This window comes from Taudactylus pleione, unplaced genomic scaffold (assembly GCF_031769625.1).
Source record: "Taudactylus pleione unplaced genomic scaffold, aTauple2 ptg000214l, whole genome shotgun sequence".
NCBI lineage: Eukaryota > Metazoa > Chordata > Amphibia > Anura > Myobatrachidae > Taudactylus > Taudactylus pleione.
In genome coordinates, this window is record NW_028284616.1 from 444,481 (window position 1) to 464,544 (window position 20,064).

Here is a 20,064-nt window from a genome sequence, read left to right on the forward strand (position 1 = left end):
TAGAGTTCTGCAGGACAACTGCTCCAACCTTCTCAGCTGGATGGATGACAATAGAGCAGTTGCCCTGCAGTGATTTCAAAGCCAGTCTCTGTGAATGTATCAGATTACCATATTTATAGTTAGTCAGGTGGTTGCCAAAATCCTGTTCTGTTATACATAAGGAGGTATGAAAACTAGCATTGGATGAATGATGATCAAATAAACTAGGTTTATGAAAAAGGGAATCTCCTGTTCACCAGGGATTTGTTCATTATCCATCTGTCCAAAGTTGTCCCTTAATCTCAATTTTCATCCAAAGCGTATGCCACATCTCCCTGATGGAGACCCAATGATGCCTCAGAGCGTGACTCTGTGCCAACACACTGGCCATCTCCAGGGGGTGTAGCTAAAGACAGTGTACTATCACCATAGTGATATACAAGCAACAAAACAGACTCCTGCAAAGTGATGAAATAGCATCAGGAAGACATGTCAAAAATGCAGACTAACTAATAGATATGTAAAAGAACACTAACTGACCATGGTAGTTATATAAATGAGATAAATATAATGGTACACAATAGGTAAATAACTGGTGGCAAGGATCACTAGCCATATGTGAAACATACACTGAAAAATTGCCATAATATCACTTTTGTAATCTAGTGAACCACTGTAGTGGAATTGGGCAATCACCAACAACATAATCATATGTCCAAAATGATAGTAGGGACTAATCTACAACAGTGGAAATTATATACTAAATAGGAGCATAAATCCTATCTAGGGCAACCTATAATTACCAGCAACATTAGGTCTGTTTTATCACAAGAATGGCCTAAGATCCCAGTATTGTATACAATATCCAAACTTCACAATCTTATGTATATTACTACTCAGGTGCACACACAGGTATTTATTTTATGTTTTTGTACTATATTGGTAAGCCTTGATAAAAAGGAGCTGTCCCTGAAACCCTGACTGTACACTGACTTGCGTCTTTGTCATTTATGCTTTTGTCAGACTTGGAGTGCTGTCCTGCTTAATGATATCTATCTATCTATCTTTCTATTTATCTATGCTAAGTTTCAAAGGACACATCTGTGGAAGAATGCAGCAAATATGCATGAATATAACAGGATCATCGAAGTTGCAGTAAATCACAACTGAAGCCCTGGTTCAGAGCTGGACACTCTGACCAGAGCGCTCGCTCTGAATCCAGGCTGTCCTATTTATATTTGGAGCAGCCTTTTGGACGCTCGCATAGCTGTGGGTTACCACCCACAGCTTATGCGAGCGTCCATGATGATGGTCGCGATTGTCAAGACCATCGCGACCATCGGGCTTGTGACAAGACCCTGCGGTAGGGTCTCACTGACGCAAGCCCTGGAGTGATTTTGTCTCTATCAGAGCCAAAATCACTCCCACTGACATCACTAGTGATGTCAGTGGGGCCAGACCCAGATGGTAGGCGTTCCCATGGGAACGCCTCCATCTGGCAGCCATGCCCCCAGCACGCCCACCAAAGGGGGCGTGCTGTCAATCACCATCGACAGCATGCCCCCTTTGGTGCAAGACCCGGAGTGACAGCTTGGCTGTCGCTATGCGGGTCTCGCGCATGCGCACGACGGAGCTCCCTCCATCGTGCTCATGCACATTTGGGTACCATCGACCTGCTTGCGAGCGTCCTGTGCTCGCAAGCGGGTCTGAATGAGACCCGGAGTCTCTGGCACTGCTGAAGAGTTTGAGTTCTGAGCATTTTATGTGCTTTTAGCCATTGCATTATTTCCTTTTGTTTCTTACTCCACAACTACTCAGGAGTTGTGCTTCCTGACATGTATAATTTTAAACATGACAAGGAATATCTTTTCCGTTGTTCCATCGCTTCATATAATCCTCAGCACTATTGCCTCAACTTTGGGCTACCCAGTCTCCTGACAAGGACTTTCTTTCAGTTTTTTCTATCACTTCATATAATCCTCAGCACTATTGCCTTAAGTCAAAGGTGAATCTTCTCCTAGATTCATAACACCCTTCTCTTACACCCAGCATTAAGTGCCCCCTCTCCCTCCTCTCACTCCCAGCATTCAAAGACAGCTGCAGTGGCTCTGACTTGAAGGGTGATATTTGCTCTTCTCATCCTTCATTGAATGATGCTGCTGCATCTCTCCCTCTGCCCCATTTCCCTTAATAACGCAGATCAATTCTTTGTTACAGACTGCAGTGCAGCAGTGAATAATGAGTCAGTCTATCTCTTTATGATGCTGCCAACTGCAGGCCCTTTCATTGCATCAATGCTAGGTCTGCCCCTATACAGATGAGAAAGCCATATTATTTTCAGCTGATCTAGGTCAGATGCAAATACCAGTTAATGATGATGGTGGTGGCCAACAACAGTGAATTTCTTGTGATTGGCTGTTTGCGAATGCACAGCTGACTGATGCCTGCTTCATTGCTCAGGTGCCTGCTTCATTGCTCAGGTATACTGGAAATTATGCTTATGTGTGTATGTTTATTTGTTTATTTTTTCTCTTATGTGCAATATTGGCTGTTGTTTCTGATGTATTATAGACGTATTTGAAGTTTTATTGTTATCTAATAGTGAATGGATATATTGCAGTTAATAAAATGCTTATAAACAGGGACATTCAGTAACTGTATGTTAAATATCACTAGTATAAATCTGGAGCATATGCTACTGATGCCGCCTGAACATGTCTTGTTTCAGCTTTGCATATACTGTAAATTTTTTCAATGAACACAAATATATCTTTGCATTTTGGGGCACAATTGAAGCCAATAGATATGCCCTAATAATTCCATATGTTTTTTTTTTATTGTATATGATTGCATCAAAAGAAATGAAATTGCACAAATATTATATTAAACATTTTATAGAAAAAAATATCTCCTCACCAAAAATCACCAGGCTCACAAGCACTAGGCTTAAAAGTGGTCTGCTGTCTACACCTCTGCCTGAACCAATCTCGTCACACTGATATATTGGCTGATGACAAGGACGTGTCCTTGTTATTTTTTAACAGAATTTTAGAGTATCTTCTTTGAACCCATAGAGTTAAATGGGATTTAATAGAAAATCATGCCTGGAAGCATGCATGAACTATGCTGTTATAAATGCAACATTCCTGTGTGAGAAATGATGGGAAAGGCACAGCCCAAAGGCACTTATCAGTCTCAGTCAGCATGTCATTTATTTCTCCTCTGAGAGGCCTAGGCAGCAGTTACTGCATTAAAAATATTTAATTGCAATAATCTAATTTTTGCTTACTAATTTTATTACAAGTGCCTGTCTGTGGGTTGGCTGCAAATGAGAAAGTGCATTCTGCGTTTCATAGTCTTTAAGAATTACACCAAAAATGCATTTCACAGTTTAACTGAGAGCATAACTATAATGTAAATTAACAAATTCCATTAATTTAGTTATGTCTTTTCTTGTTTAACAATAGCTTTGCAAGCACATGTTTCTAACTACTTTTGCATCTCAGACAATTTCTAACTATGATTGCATCTAAGCCACTTGCATCACTCTATAAATATAATTTGTTTTATATGCTGCCATATATCATTAACTTGCTACAATACAAACAGGGCCAGACTGCCCATTTGGAACTTCTGACAAATGCCAGATGGCCTGATTGGCCTGTCCGGTATTAAACCCTGGCCGAGAAGCTCATTGTATTGGTCAAATGCCGCCACCCACTTTATACTATGCTAGTAATTTGTAGTTTTGTACCCATCAAATTGATATTTTGCCTAACAGCATGAACTAGAGCTGTATCCTCATACATCCCTCCCAACATTCTTAAATTATAATTCAGGATTACTGAGGCATGACCACATTTTCATCACTCTGTGGGTGTGGTCAACACTCTCAGATTTGCTTGTCTGCCCCTAGGCTTTCACCACACTGTGAATAGATGCTGTGTGTGTGGTATGTATTCACAGACTGCTCTGTTCATGGGACAGTCCCAGAAAAGTAGGACTGTCCCACTGAAAATGGGATAGTTGGGTTGGTTGCTTCAGCCACACCAAATAGCACCTCTTGGTCATGGGTGACTTGGCCAGGCCAAGCATCTTTCTTGCTCAAAATGTGTGTCTTATTTGCACAAATAAAAAAACTAGGTTGACAATTACACTGAGCAAATTAATGTGCAATATTTGTACATCTGTGTTTTCTAATAAGTCTGAGTCTGTACCATATACAGTATGAAGTGATATGATGCAGCAGCAGCAGTTTTTTCTCATGTTAAGTTACATTGTGCTTCATCTGTGAGATTTTTAAAACTAATTCCTATGTAGTTTAATTCTCAGCCCATCATCTATAGTACACTATTTGTGGCATTTTGTTGCATCTGTAATGAGAATGAGATGCAAAATTTTAAGAAGATAAAGATGGTACACTACACCTCTGTGTGAGTGTCTAGCGCTGCATGGCATATATATATATATATATATATATATATATATATAAAATGACAAAAAGTCCTGTACTCCCATAACACCAACAACTGCTTGGGTACCCTTCCACAATAACTGTAGATATCGGTCAGCAGTCAGCAGTCTGACAACAGCATAAGTGACCAAGACACAAGTCAGTTTACAGTCAACGTGTCAGGGACAGCTCCCTTTTGTCAAGACTTACCAATTTAGTAAAAAAACATAAAATAAATACCTGTGTGTGCACCTGTGTCTTGGTAATTTATGCTGTTGTCAGACTTGGAGTGCTGTCCTGCTTTCCTACATCTATCTATCTATCTATCTATCTATCTATCTAGTCCAATAGGTCACACTCATCTTAAAAACAAGCAACAACTGTGGTGTCATCCCAGATATCCAAGTCAGGACATCCAAAATAAAGAAAAAGGAAGGGACACTCACCAGGTTCATTTGCAGATAAGAAAATATAAAATTTTAATTCTCACATAATAAGATTGTTGATAATTGAACACTCAACATTTCAGTCCCAACAGGATTATCCTCAGGAGGCACAGCATTACATCACCAAAACCAGCATACAATATCCATGGGGATTAAGCAATGGATCCTACCCTGTCTAACAGTTCTCTTATATATCATAAGCAATCAAACAGAATGGCGCCAAAGAAAAGCCAGCCAATTTCCATCCTGGAATGCACAGGGCATCATTTCTGGTTGGACATAGATAATAGCAATCACTTTCTAAGAAACCAATCCCAGTCTATACAAGCACTGTATTTCCATCATCAGCCCAGCTTCATATGCATACCCAGCACCAATCACCACAAAGCCTTGTTATGGTGGCTCATAGTGCAGCAAGGGGACATGCGCTGTTTCCAGAAGTGGCATGATGCATCTCCAGACAAGCTGGGGCGCATACGTCACTGCTGGCCTGGGCACTCACACCCAAACAACATAACTACGGTATCTGAGATTGTGTCTCGCGGGACCACAAAGTATCACCATGACAACACTTCTGCATCTGTGGAACGCAAGTGGTCACTGCTTAGTGAACAGTGTAGAAGCATTAGGGACCATATGTACAGTGGTAAAGACTAGATAGGTTAATCATATACAGTATGGTGTGCATCTTAAGAGATTGCTATAAAATATAAGAGACCTGAGTAGTCGGTACTGTACACAAAATTATGACAGTAAAAGAACAAAAAAAACAATAATAATAATGAAAAATAAAAATAAATAAGAAAAAAGAAAAATCATAAGCACTAGACCATCTAAATCAAACTTAAGAAGAGTGTATTGATGATAAAATATATGTATATATATATATATATGTATATATATATACACATCCACACTGCAACTTGGGTATGAGTCACTGCAAAAATATATTCAACAGATTTCATCAATTTAGACCATGAGGGGTCACAGTCACAAGACAAAAATTCCATCGTAATGTTTTTAGATTTAGAGCCCAATCTCCTCCACGTATACGCAAAGGAACCCAGTCAATTATCTGACACCACAAAGATGTAATTTGATGTCCCAATTGCAAGAAATGGTTGGCCACAGGTTTATCCTTTGCACCAGTCACCAACGCCTGACATATCGAGGTACAATGATTGGACATTCTCTCTCGGAATTTACACATGGTCATTCCCACATATGATAGCCCACACAGGCAAGTCTGCAGATATATTACATAGTCCAACTGACAATGCAACTTTTGTGGGTGAGTGAGGAAAACTCACATCTGGAACCAAAGACCGGCATGTGGGGCATCCTGCACATTTAATGCATCCTGATTTCTGAGACATAAGCCATGTGTTGTCCCACAGGGTATAATACTTATTTGGATGCATCAGAATTTGGTTTACGTTTCTCCCATGCCTATAGGCCATCATCGGTGGTTCCCTACAGGCACCACCCAGACTTTGATCAGTGCTGATAATGGGCCAGTGCCTCCTAATTGACTTAAATATATTCAGGGACATCTCATCATACTGAGTTAAGAGATCGTTTGGTTTTTGGTTATTCTCACTCATTAAGCCACCTTTTCCATGACCTGGTGAGGCAACCCTGTATGGTACTTTGGTTATACCCCTTTGAAGAAAGCAATCACACATCTGCCTGAGTTGGCATTCAGCCACTTCAGTGTTGGTATTATTACAAATAACCCTCATGAACTGAGATATTGGGAGGCTATATTTGAGGTGTATTGGATGGTTATTAGTAGTGTGCAGAATAGTGTTGCAATCCATCTCTTTCTTATATAGAGTCTTGCTCCATCACAAATAATGGTAACAACCAAAAAATTAGGGTACTCAAGCCACACTGCCCTGTGAATCGCAAAGTACTATCAAGATGGTTTAATTCATCCATCATTATATTAAAGTCCTCCTCAGTGCCCTTCCAAATCAAAAGAATAATGTGAATGAACCTCTTAAAGAATAGAATCGTGTCACCATATTTGGGCATAATGTATTTAGAGTCATAATCATACAAGAAGATAGTGGCATAAGCAGGTGCCATGTTAGAGCCCATTGCGGTGCCCACTGATTGAATATAGTATTTCCTACATGAAATTGTTATGCACCAATATCAATTCAAGAAGTTGCAAAATAAATTTGACTGGGGGTCCACTAGTACTTTGTTTGATCAATAATAAATGTACCACAGACAGACCTTTCACTTGGGGAACAGTTGTGTTTAATGATGATATGTCAAGTGTGGCAAGTCACACATCCTCATCCAGGCCATCCAAAGATCTGATTTTGTCCAGAAATACCCAGTATTTCTCACATAACTAGGGATATCAGTTCCTGGAGAAAGCTGTCCACAAATATTACCAAAGGTTGTAATAGGGAGTCCCTGGCATATATAATGGGTCTGCCAGGGGAAATCCACAAGGGATTTGTGAACCTTTGGGAGGGTATAAATAACTTGACATATTGGGTGTTCCAACTTCAAAATATGTGAAACATCCTCTGTCAACCACTCGAGGTTCAAAGCCCTGTCAACAACAGAATCAACAGTTCTCTTGATCCTTTGCATTGGATTACTATCACATGTGACTTATGTATTCTCATCTGATAATCGTCACTTGATCTCTCAATCATAATCACTAGAGTTCTGCAGGACAACTGCTCCAACCTTCTCAGCTGGATGGATGACAATAGAGCGGTTGCCCTGCAGTGATTTCAAAGCCAGTCTCTGTGAATGTATCAGATTACCATATTTATAGTTAGTCAGGTGGTTGCCAAAATCCTGTTCTGTTATACATAAGGAGGTATGAAAACTAGCATTGGATGAATGATGATCAAATAAACTAGGTTTATGAAAAAGGGAATCTCCTGTTCACCAGGGATTTGTTCATTATCCATCTGTCCAAAGTTGTCCCTTAATCTCAATTTTCATCCAAAGCGTATGCCACATCTCCCTGATGGAGACCCAATGATGCCTCAGAGCGTGACTCTGTGCCAACACACTGGCCATCTCCAGGGGGTGTAGCTAAAGACAGTGTACTATCACCATAGTGATATACAAGCAACAAAACAGACTCCTGCAAAGTGATGAAATAGCATCAGGAAGACATGTCAAAAATGCAGACTAACTAAAAGATATGTAAAAGAACACTAACTGACCATGGTAGTTATATAAATGAGATAAATATAATGGTACACAATAGGTAAATAACTGGTGGCAAGGATCACTAGCCATATGTGAAACATACACTGAAAAATTGCCATAATATCACTTTTGTAATCTAGTGAACCACTGTAGTGGAATTGGGCAATCACCAACAACATAATCATATGTCCAAAATGATAGTAGGGACTAATCTACAACAGTGGAAATTATATACTAAATAGGAGCATAAATCCTATCTAGGGCAACCTATAATTGCCAGCAACATTAGGTCTGTTTTATCACAAGAATGGCCTAAGATCCCAGTATTGTATACAATATCCAAACTTCACAATCTTATGTATATTACTACTCAGGTGCACACACAGGTATTTATTTTATGTTTTTGTACTATATTGGTAAGCCTTGATAAAAAGGAGCTGTCCCTGAAACCCTAACTGTACACTGACTTGCGTCTTTGTCATTTATGCTTTTGTCAGACTTGGAGTGCTGTCCTGCTTAATGATATCTATCTATCTATCTATCTTTCTATTTATCTATGCTAAGTTTCAAAGGACACATCTGTGGAAGAATGCAGCAAATATGCATGAATATAACAGGATCATCGAAGTTGCAGTAAATCACAACTGAAGCCCTGGTTCAGAGCTGGACACTCTGACCAGAGCGCTCGCTCTGAATCCAGGCTGTCCTATTTATATTTGGAGCAGCCTTTTGGACGCTCGCATAGCTGTGGGTTACCACCCACAGCTTATGCGAGCGTCCATGATGATGGTCGCGATTGTCAAGACCATCGCGACCATCGGGCTTGTGACAAGACCCTGCGGTAGGGTCTCACTGACGCAAGCCCTGGAGTGATTTTGTCTCTATCAGAGCCAAAATCACTCCCACTGACATCACTAGTGATGTCAGTGGGGCCAGACCCAGATGGTAGGCGTTCCCATGGGAACGCCTCCATCTGGCAGCCATGCCCCCAGCACGCCCACCAAAGGGGGCGTGCTGTCAATCACCATCGACAGCATGCCCCCTTTGGTGCAAGACCCGGAGTGACAGCTTGGCTGTCGCTATGCGGGTCTCGCGCATGCGCACGACGGAGCTCCCTCCATCGTGCGCATGCGCATTTGGGTACCATCGACCTGCTTGCGAGCGTCCTGTGCTCGCAAGCGGGTCTGAATGAGACCCGGAGTCTCTGGCACTGCTGAAGAGTTTGAGTTCTGAGCATTTTATGTGCTTTTAGCCATTGCATTATTTCCTTTTGTTTCTTACTCCACAACTACTCAGGAGTTGTGCTTCCTGACATGTATAATTTTAAACATTAGGCACTGATAATTTTAAGAATGAGTGATGCATGCCATCTGGCATTGTATTACTATATGTTATGACATACTGAAATCTTTACCATTAGTAAGCAGCTTTTGCCTTACAACGTGTCATGTTCACTGGCACTATGATGCCCCCAGTACTTCAGGCACAGAGTAGAAGATACTTATCTAGTACCAGCTAGTGCAGTAGTGTGGCCAATGTTGGGACAGGTAGCAGACAAACAATATATAGTAGTATAGTTAAGGTCAGGAGAGATAACAGACAGAGAATATCCAGTAACATTGTCAATATCAAATTAGGAACAGACACAGCAGATGTATGCACAAAGTATACTCAGCAGGGAAACAAGAAACTATTACTGACAGGGAGGCTCTGCACCCCCAACCATTTAAATGTAAAAGTACCAATGAAAACGCACATAAGGAGCAAGCTCCCAGAGATTACAATACACCTACATTCCGCCAGTGATGCACAGCAACACCCCAGTTGCTAGACAACATGTACCTGGGATGAAACATAAGAAAATGGTTCACTGCCATGAGCTAAAGACAAATAGGACAGCAGTTTCTAACACTATAGGGATAGATCCATCATTTCTACACTCCATCTGGAAAATTACATAAATGTTTAATAAATGAATTTCCTGGGTTGCTCAAATTGTGTTAAAAAAAACAAGACTATTTTAATAAAATGACAAAAATACATTTTAACATGCTTAGTAAGGCAGAAAATAACTAATGATTGGATAGGATAAGTCCTGTCAGACACAGGAAAGGACCTATAGATTTTTAGGCCAATTATCTTGCAGAAAGCTAAGAGACCCTCTGTTTAAAGAGCAGAATCTCTTTTTGCACTTACTGTAAGTTTTTTTCCTAAAATTTCTGAAGTAAAATTAAAAAAGATGGAAAACTACATTCTAACACAGCTCTGATATTAGCACATATTCTGAAAATTCACGTTATAAATGCTAGTAGAGCTCTAATCTTGTTTACCCTAATTAAAAAAGATACAGAGTAAAATTTACAACAGTGATGAAATACTGTAAACCAGCAGTTTTTAAACTGTGTGTCACAACACCTTAGTGTGTTACGAGTTTATCTCTGGTGTGTGACACGCAGTGACAGTGGTGTGACAAAAAAAGGCTATACCCTGCAGAATACACTCCAACCAATCAGCAGAGCAAGGAAAGGAGAGCTTACTTACCCACTCTTCCCTCTTCTCCACTGGATACTGTGCATGCTTGTCAATACAAAGACCTATCCAACCCCTGGATTCCTGAGCTTCATTACTTCTGTCATAGACAGTATCTGGGAGCAGGCAACTGCAGTATCAGTAGGACGGGAGATGAAGAAGAAAGGTAACTAAGTTACAAAGGTTGGGGAGAATGGGAAGGAGGGTTTTTTGCTATGGAAAGTACTGCTGGGAGTGTGCTCTGGGTAGAATAAGGTTAATTTACATTTATTTTTATCTTTAAACTTTGTGTCACATATGTGGATGTCAATTTTTCGTGTGCCATGGCAGAATGAAGTTTGATGATAATCACTGCTGTAAAGAAATGTTTATTTTTATTGTATTCTCCATTGCTCCCTTGAAAAGTTTGATACTTTCTCTACTTTGGAATGCATTGCAAGTTTTTCTTTTTGCAAAGGACATGATCAATGTTATATTTGACTGGGCACATTAAGTTCTTAAAAATACCCTGTATATTAGTGAATAATAGAAAATGGATATTTTCCCATTTTGAAAACTTAGCTGGACCCCACATAAACATTATGAAAGGGGCTCCTGGCAACAGAACCTAAAATGTAATTAATCATAACCACAAGCAAGGTAATCATCTTCTGATAATCAAATTAAAAAAAATATGCTTTTAACCCACAGCAAACATTTTTTTTTACAAGTAAAATTACATATAGTAGTAGAGATTGTACCACATGATTAGATATTAAACCTTATTGTAAGTTTGACAGCGAAGTGGCATTTTAGTATCACCTATGCTCTTCACAAAACATTTACCACATCAGTGGAGTGTATGTCAAGAAAGTGAGACCCCTTGTATTTTACTTGCAACAGAAGCACATGTTTACTATAGTTACTGAGTTGTGCACTTCAGTGCCTGCTCCTTAGCTTTTATGCTATTGAAACATGTGCTCTAGTAGACCTCTCCATAGCTTCTTGTTTGTTTTGTCTCTTTATTTTATGTTTGTTTACTTCAACCTTAATGAGCTTAGGTATAGTGACTGCCTACTGTAGTGACCTCCAGGAGTATATAAGATCTGCTAAAATACTGACTGTGTTAGGAGAATTTTGTTTTCTGTCCCTTTGTCTAGCCCTGTTTTGCTTTTTTGAATCTGAACTTACAATAATAAAGACTTTAGATGAAATGAAAGAGGGTAAGTCAAAAATTATCTGTTCTCCAGTTCAATTAAAACTTCTGTTGGCCGAACTGTTTTATCACTGTTTTCCGTACTAGGTCACCATCTCCCCAGTCACTGCTGTACAGGTTTGAACATATTACATCAGTTCATTTGTGACTGCAGTGCAAGGAAAAATGGCTGCCCCACTTGTGATATGCACAAAAGAAGAGCATTGTGCAGTGATTCATTTTTTGTGGTCTGAGGGTGTCTGGTGCCAATATTTATCAAAGACTTTGTGCACAGTATGGAGAAAGAGTTTTGTTGTAAAGAAGTGTGTGTTAGTGTGAATGGATAGATAAGTTCAAAGAAGGTTGCACAAGTGTTAGCCACGAAGGAGCTGGACACCCATTAACATCCATGACTGATGAGAACATTGAGTGTGCACATGAACTGATTCTGTTGGATAGATGAGTGACTTATGTTGCACATCATTTGCAAATCAACCATGGCTCTGCCTTTGCAATAATCAGTTACAGACTTTGGTTTGTAAAGGTTTGTGTGAGATGGGTACCAAAACCACTCAAGGAAGAGCACAGACAGACGCGTTTGGACATCTGCAAACAAAATTTGGACCGATACCCTAAGGAAGATGAAAGTTTCTTAAAAGAATCATTACTGGTGACGAGACATGGATTCATCACTACGAGCTTGAGAGTAAACAGCAGAGTATGGAATGCAAACATCCTCAAACGCTGACCAAGAAAAAGTATAAAAGTCAACAGTCAGCTGGAAAATTGATGCTTACAGTGTTCTGGGATTCTTAAGGGCCAGTATTGGAACATTATCAAGAAAAATGTTCAACAATCAACAGTGCTCATTACATTAAGATGCTCACTGAAGAGCTGAAGCCTAAAATTCAAACAAAACACAGAGGACTGCTATTCAAGGGTGTTGTTGCAGTGCTGCTCATACTCAAAGCAAATTACTTGGTTTAGGCAGTTTACCCACAAGGGTGAAGTACTGAAATTCACCATCAGTGCACCTCGCAACTCTGCCCATGAACTATTTTTCTATAGCCGCAGTGCATCCATGCTACTTTGGTCTATTATCATCTTGATTGGTGATGTCACATGCCCTCAACCCATGTCAGAATCTTGCTCTGCATTACTGACATGGAAGTAATTAATACACGATGAAGTCTTCTTGAAGATTTAATATGTACTATGCATTGATTGAACACTATTATATACCAAACTTGATTTGATCATAAACAAATCAAAATATTAAAATATAGATTTGCTCTCATAATGAAAGCCTTCCAAACTAATGATTATGACTGTTATTTTATATTTAACTGAAAAATTCCAACTTCCATAGGTTTCTTAGCAGTGGCTAACCACAATTTGTTGGCATGCTAGATATAATAAGCAGCTGGACACACTTCCTTAAATAATGCATAAAGTTGCAAAAACAAAATCTTTGCAAATATAAGCAAATACATATTAAAGGCAAAGTTACTCTTATAATGAAAATGTAATCACTCAACTTCCATTTGGTTCTCAATTATCCATATCTTATCATTCCTCTCTCTGCTCATTAAATGAGCATACTACTTACACAAATCAGTAAGGTTGCTCTCCAATGATTACTAAGGGGGGATAGGTTAACATACTGTACAACAACAGAAAAGGGTAAATTCATGGGGCCTGGATCATGCACTAATACTCACCGTACCAGTAAGGTGTCCCTATATTTTCCAGTGAACTTTCTGGTGTGACTAAGAGGAACAATACAACTAATTGATGCTTGTAACTAATTCATGTTTAACATATTCCTCATTGACTCTGTTACCATCATCACCCAATTCATATATGAGGTTCTCATGTTCAACAATATCCCTTTCCCCAGTGTCTCCCTTCAGAATGTGATATAAGGCATCAGATAGTGGAATTTTGAGACTGTCATAAGATTTCTTCAACTTGCTATACAGAACTCGTGATCTCTGTTCTACATAATTGGGTCTTGACCTAATGGAACATCTTCATCTACAACTACAATTGTCATTTCCTTCTGAAGCTCCAGCCTTTGGATTCCTCTGCAACACTGTGCAAAAATCAAGATTCACACTTGATGCATATGATAAATACAGAAAACACAATGACCCCAACCATCAGATATTGTAATATACCAGAGAACAGCCTGGCCATACTGCTACCCATACACCCCATAAGATCCCAAACTTCATCTGCACCCAATTCCTTCAAATCATTCTGTAACTCACCCACCTTCTTAAGTTGTCCAATGATTTCTGCCCTATTATCATTGATATATGTTGCACATTCCTGTCCTACCACTGCACACGTACCACCTTTTATTGCCAATAACTGGTCCAGTGCCATTCTAATCTGCAAAACCACCTACCTAATTTGGGCCACTTCCTCTACATTCTAATTAATAGAAACAACCAATTATCCTACCACCTTATCCGTTACAGTCAGTATCTCTGCAATCACCATTTCTACCAAAAAAATAGTGGATAAGGGAAAAAGTACTCCAACAGTACGCTCTCCATCAGAAAACATATATGATACATCTCCTTTTTTCAATTCCTTTTTTCTATGTTGTTTCAGATATGTCAATTCACCTTGAACCAGATCATGTCCCACTGGGATGTTCCTAGGGTACTGTTCCAAATGATCAGTACAGTAGCTGTAACAAAGGGAACAACATAGTAGAGAACACATTGTCCACTTGCCACTAAGAGAATCCAGGAGTAGGCCCATTTTTCACATACCTGATACATACCCTTAGGTATGAGACCCATGTAAACCATAAAGCAATCTGTGTAATTTCCTGCAGCATCTGCACAGGTGCTATTACCAACATTGCAGCTATCGTTCTGCAACTGAGACAGTGTTTTGTTTACAACCAAAGACCCATCATCATTAATGGAATACCAACAGGTGCTTAAATAAGTAAGTGAGCATCTTAGTTACAGAGGTTGCTCCTGTACAGTTAGTATATCCGAAGCCCTGTCCTTTTATATATAATGTGCTAAAAACCCCTCCCTTTTCCTTATAATCAACAGTTTTTCCAATACTTGTTTTTTCATCTATATTCATAGAAAACTCAGGTCTTTCTCTAGCAACAGTCACTTGCAAAGCAGTGGCATACATTAATCCTGCGGCTGATACATTGAGGTAGGGGAAATCTACCACTGACTGCCTTCTGGGTGAGGTGTTCAAGCAAGTGTGACTTCTATTTAGCAGCTTGAGACATGACCACTCCCTTTCCATCACATCCGTGATGTTCATAAAATGGGCTAGTATGGGAATGCTAATTCAACACTCTTTGGGAGATGAGTACAAATCTATCATTTACTCTTATTAAGTGATTTTGCAATACTACTGTGCATTTCTACAATAGAATTCTCGACAAAATCATCTCTATCATCTCTTCTTTGTAACGCTTTATGTACCTGAATCCCTAGCATACCATAGTGTGGTTTAATGTAATCATTTATACCATTTGATATGTTATGAAGAATCTCTGTGCTATTTTCCACATTATTCATAGGGTTTGCAATGTACAGTGCCTTGCAAAATATTGACCCTCTTTGCATTTTTCATGTTTTGTTACCTCACAACCTGGAATTAAAATGGATTGTTTGAAGGTGTGCATCATTTCATTCAAAGAACATGACTACAACTGTGAAGTTGTTTTTTTTAGTTGTGAATCAAACAACATTTAGGACAACATAACAGAAAATGTCAGCGTGCATAACTATTCACCCCCCTAAAGTCAGAACTTCGTTGAGCCACCTTTTGCGACAATTACAGCTGCAAGTAACTTTGGATAAGTCTCTATGAGCTTGCCACATCCTCAATTGGATTGAGATCTGGGCTTTGACTAGGCCATTCCAACACATTTAAATGGTTCCCCTTAAACCACTCATGTTGCTTTAGCAGTATGCTTTGGGTCATTGTCCTGCTGGTAGGTGAACCTCTGCCCCATTCTCAAATCACAGGCAGACTGAAACAGGTTTTGCTCAAGAATATCCCTGTATTTAGCACCATCCATCTTTCCATCGCTCAAAGCAGTTTACCAGTCCCTGCTGCTGAAAAACATCCCAACAGCATGATGCTGCCACCATCACGAATCACTGTGGGGATGGTGTTCTTGGGGTGATGGGATGTGTTGGGTTTGCACCAGACATAGCATTTTCTTTGGTGGCCAAAAAGTTAAATTTTAATCTCATCTTACCCAAGCACCTTCCTCCACACATTTGGGGAGTCGCCCACATGCCTTCTGGCAAACTCAAATCGTTTCTTCTTATTTGTATCACTAAGAAATGGCTTTTTTCCAGCCACTCTTCCATAAAGTCCAGCTCTATGGAGTGTATGGCTTATTGTGGTCACATGCACAGATACACCAGTCTCTGCTGTGGAACTCTGCAGCCCCTTCAGGGTTACCTTTGGTCTCTGTGCTGCCTCTCTGATTAATGCCCTCCTTGCCCGGTCTGTGAGTTTTGGTGGGCGGCATTCTCTTGGCAGGTTTGTTGTGGTATCATGTTCTTTCCATTTGTTGATGATGGATTTGATGGGGCTCCAGAGGATCATCAAAGATTTGGATTTGTTTTATAACCCAACCCAGATATGTACTTATCAACAACCTTGTCCCTGACTTGTTTGGAGAGCTCCTTGGTCTTCATGGTGTGATGCCTCTTGCTTAGTGGTGTTGCAGCCTCTGGGGCTTTTCAGAAAAGGTGTGTTTTTACTAACAGATCATGTGACAGTTATATTTCACACAGGTGGATTTCATTTCACTAATTATGTTACTTCTGAAGGTAATTGGTTGCACCAGAACTTTTGAGGGGCTTCATAGCAAAGGGGGTGATTACATATGCACATGCCTATTTTCAGAATTTTATTTAGAAAGATTATTTTTTATATATATTTTTCTCATTTCACTTTACCAAATTACATTATTTTGTGCAGATGCACCCAGATTTAAAAAAACATAAATTTCAGGTTGTAATGTAATGAAAAAGGTAAAAAGCCAAGGGGGTGAATACTTTTGCAAGGCACTGTACATGGTAAATTCAATTAAAGGAAAAATCATTTCAATCAGAGTTCTGCAAGACAGAATACACCTCCAGAGTCCCAAATCTGGCCTTTGGCCCATCAGCATTGCTCTATTCAGCATAGTCCTAATCTTCACGGTACCCTTTAGAGTTATGTACCTCTTCAGAGTTACTGCATTGGCAAGTGGCATGGGTTTTATTATGCCGATAAAAAACACTCACTTGTTGCTCCTTACTGGTGAAATGAAGTATGCTCTGCTTGGGCTGTCTTAGGAGATTTGACTCTTCTACAATGTGTAGCGTGGATCCACAAAGTCTTTTCCTTTATCTTAACAGCCATTGGAATCATCAACAAGACTTGATAAGGTCCTTTCCACCGGTCAGTAAATGAGCCTGATCTAATGAAATTCCATACCATTACCTCATCACCAGGTTGTAGTTCATGCCAAGCACCTTCTATAGAAGTGGGTTGTGTGTCTATCACAGCAGTCTGTATTCTCTGCAGCTGGTTGCTTAATGAGATAAAGTAATTCACAGTTAAGTGATTTTTCCTACTAAGTTCATATGCAGGTGCAATGCTGACATTAGGCAATTTCCCAAATAAGATCTCATTAGGGGAAATATTCAACATTCCTCTAAGGGTGACTCGGATTGAGTGTAATACTTAGGGTAAAGCCTCTGACCACTGTAAACTAGTCTCTTTGCATATTTTGTCCAGTTTGTTTTTAATTGTCCCGTACATTCAACCTTACTGCTAACCTGTGGATGATAAGCAGCGTGTAACTGTTGTTTTATTCCAAGCAATTGGCACATTTTTCTAAACACTAGTCCTGTAAAATGTGTACAATGCCCAGATGATATCACAAAGGGTATGTCCTACCTACATACAAACTCCTGGGTCAATTTTTTTGAAGTAATGGATGCTGTTGCACTAGCCTAGTGTACCCTTCAACCCACCCTGAAAAAATACATCTATACATGCCAATGCATATTGACGCATCCTGACCTTTGGCAGCTGAATTAAATCAATCTGAATAATATGAAAAGGACAGGTATATGCAAAGGTATGGTTTTTACTGGTCTTCCTGCATTCTTCTATAAACAGATTATACAAGAAGTGCAGTAATTGGCAGCAATTGATGAAAATACAGGTGCATACAAATAGATCTAGATCAGGCCTATCATGGCCATCTTACCTGCATGGGTCAGCCCATGGGACATCTGTGCCAATGCTGGCAAGAGAGATTTTGGGGCAACAGGCTTACCTTCAGAGCTGTGCCACAGGCCTTGACTGTCTTGCGTACACTTTTAATTTTCCCACTTAGTCCTTTTCTGTGGATCACAAACCTTTTGCTTATTGATTAAAATCTGTTCACTAGGTATACACACATCAGTAGTTGTACAAACATGTTATTTTACAACCTCTTTTTGTGCTGAAGCTTTTGTGGCTGTATCTGCTCTATGATTGCCTCTAGTCACCTCATCATGTCTGGTCATATGTGCCTGACATTTAATGACTGCAATCTGTGAAGGCAATTGTATAGCATCAAGTAATTCTTTGACTGTTTCTGCATGTGCAATTGGGTTAACTATAGCTTTTAAAAAGTCTTTCTGTTTCCATAGTTCACCAGAAAAATGCACCACACCAAACGCATATCTGCTATATGTGAATATATTTACACTCTTTCCTTCTGTCAGTTGACATGCTTTATATCAGTGCTTTTAGTGCAGCCATATATGCTGAGTGTGGAGGTGGAAGTGGAGCAGAAAAATAGTTTTTATGTCATCTACCACTGTATACCCTGACTGGGTTTCTCCAGTTTCTGTGTATCTATGACAATGTCTGTCAACATAAACCAAATCAGGGTTGTAGAGTGGTGTTTCTTCCAGATCTACCCTTGTGGTAGGCTGTTCATCTACCTGTTCAGATAGTCATGAGATACCTCTGGTCCTACTCCACATTCCTCTCTCAGAAACTCATTTTCCTTAACAGGTATTAGAGAAGCAGGATTCAAATTATTACACTTGACCAGGGAGATATTTGTAGGCATAATGAAGGCTAGTTCCTATTTAGTTAGAATAGTCCACAAAGTGTGAGGTATTGTGGCTAACCTTTCAAACACCTCCAAAACCTATTTTCTAGGGGGTTCACTTAGTAAATCATTAGTGGCCAAATCTTGGTTTGAGTCTTGGCACTTCTAAATATACCCCATCTGGGGTACAGAAACAGTACACCCAAGTTTGTACAGTAAGTCCCTTCCTAATAAATTGGATGGGGCATCTGCTGCAAGAAAGAATGAGTATTCACTTGTCAATGGCCCAATTGTTACTTTTACATCTTTAGTCTCTTTTAGGGGAATCATTTTGTTTGCCACCCCTATGGCATGTACAATATTGTCTATGGTATGTAAAGAGTTTTTGTCAGCTATTAATGACCTTGCAGCCCCTGTATCTACAAGAAAGATGTGTTTAGATTTTACAATTGTCAGATCAATAGTAATTTTTTTTATCACAACATATCAAAGCCATAACGTCAATGGGTACTGCAAAATCCCATCATTGCAGATCCGCATCACTATCCATGTTTTTTTTTATGGATTGTATAGGTTTTTTATGAGCCCTACACTCCCTAGTGAAATGCCCTTTCTTCTGACAATTGTAACAAATGATTTGTGATTTGTCAAATTTAGAGTGTTTAGTACCAGTGTTTCTGCTTTTCTGTTTTGCCAAATTATATGTGGCTTGGGCAGCTTTAACCTGTAGGTTCATAAGCTTGGTTACACAAATGTTTTAAGAACACATTTTCCTTATAGTATCTATTAATTGCAAAAATAAATGGTCCCATACTTATCTGCAAGAATACTTCAATTCGAAGCAAGCCAACAATGAAACACAAAGGCGGCTGACCAGAGACAGAATACCTGGAGTAGATAGTAAGAAAACTGCTCTTACCTGTGGCCACATTGATCAAAGTACCCTGGCTCTGTGTCCTCCTTCCTTTTTCATGTGTCAATGGTGGGTGTCACGGCCAGGGTATTTCAGCATGGCGCTAGGCGAGTATTTCCTGTGAGGTCATTGTGGCGCGGGCTGTCTGGTGGCGGAGCTGGTGTCTGGCGGGGGACTTTGGCTGCGCGCGTTGTTGTACAGGCCTGTTGTCACTCTGCACTGGTAAGGCCTGGCGGCGTCTCCATTCCATTTGGCATGGGCGCCGCCATCTTG

At 39.8% G+C, this 20,064-nt stretch overlaps 1 pseudogene; it reads right to left on the bottom strand.

The window, feature by feature from the left end:
• Positions 1 to 13,557: 13,557 nt before the first annotated feature.
• Positions 13,558 to 15,336, bottom strand: LOC148517515 (uncharacterized; annotated as a pseudogene).
• Between the last annotated feature and the right edge of the window lie 4,728 nt (positions 15,337 to 20,064).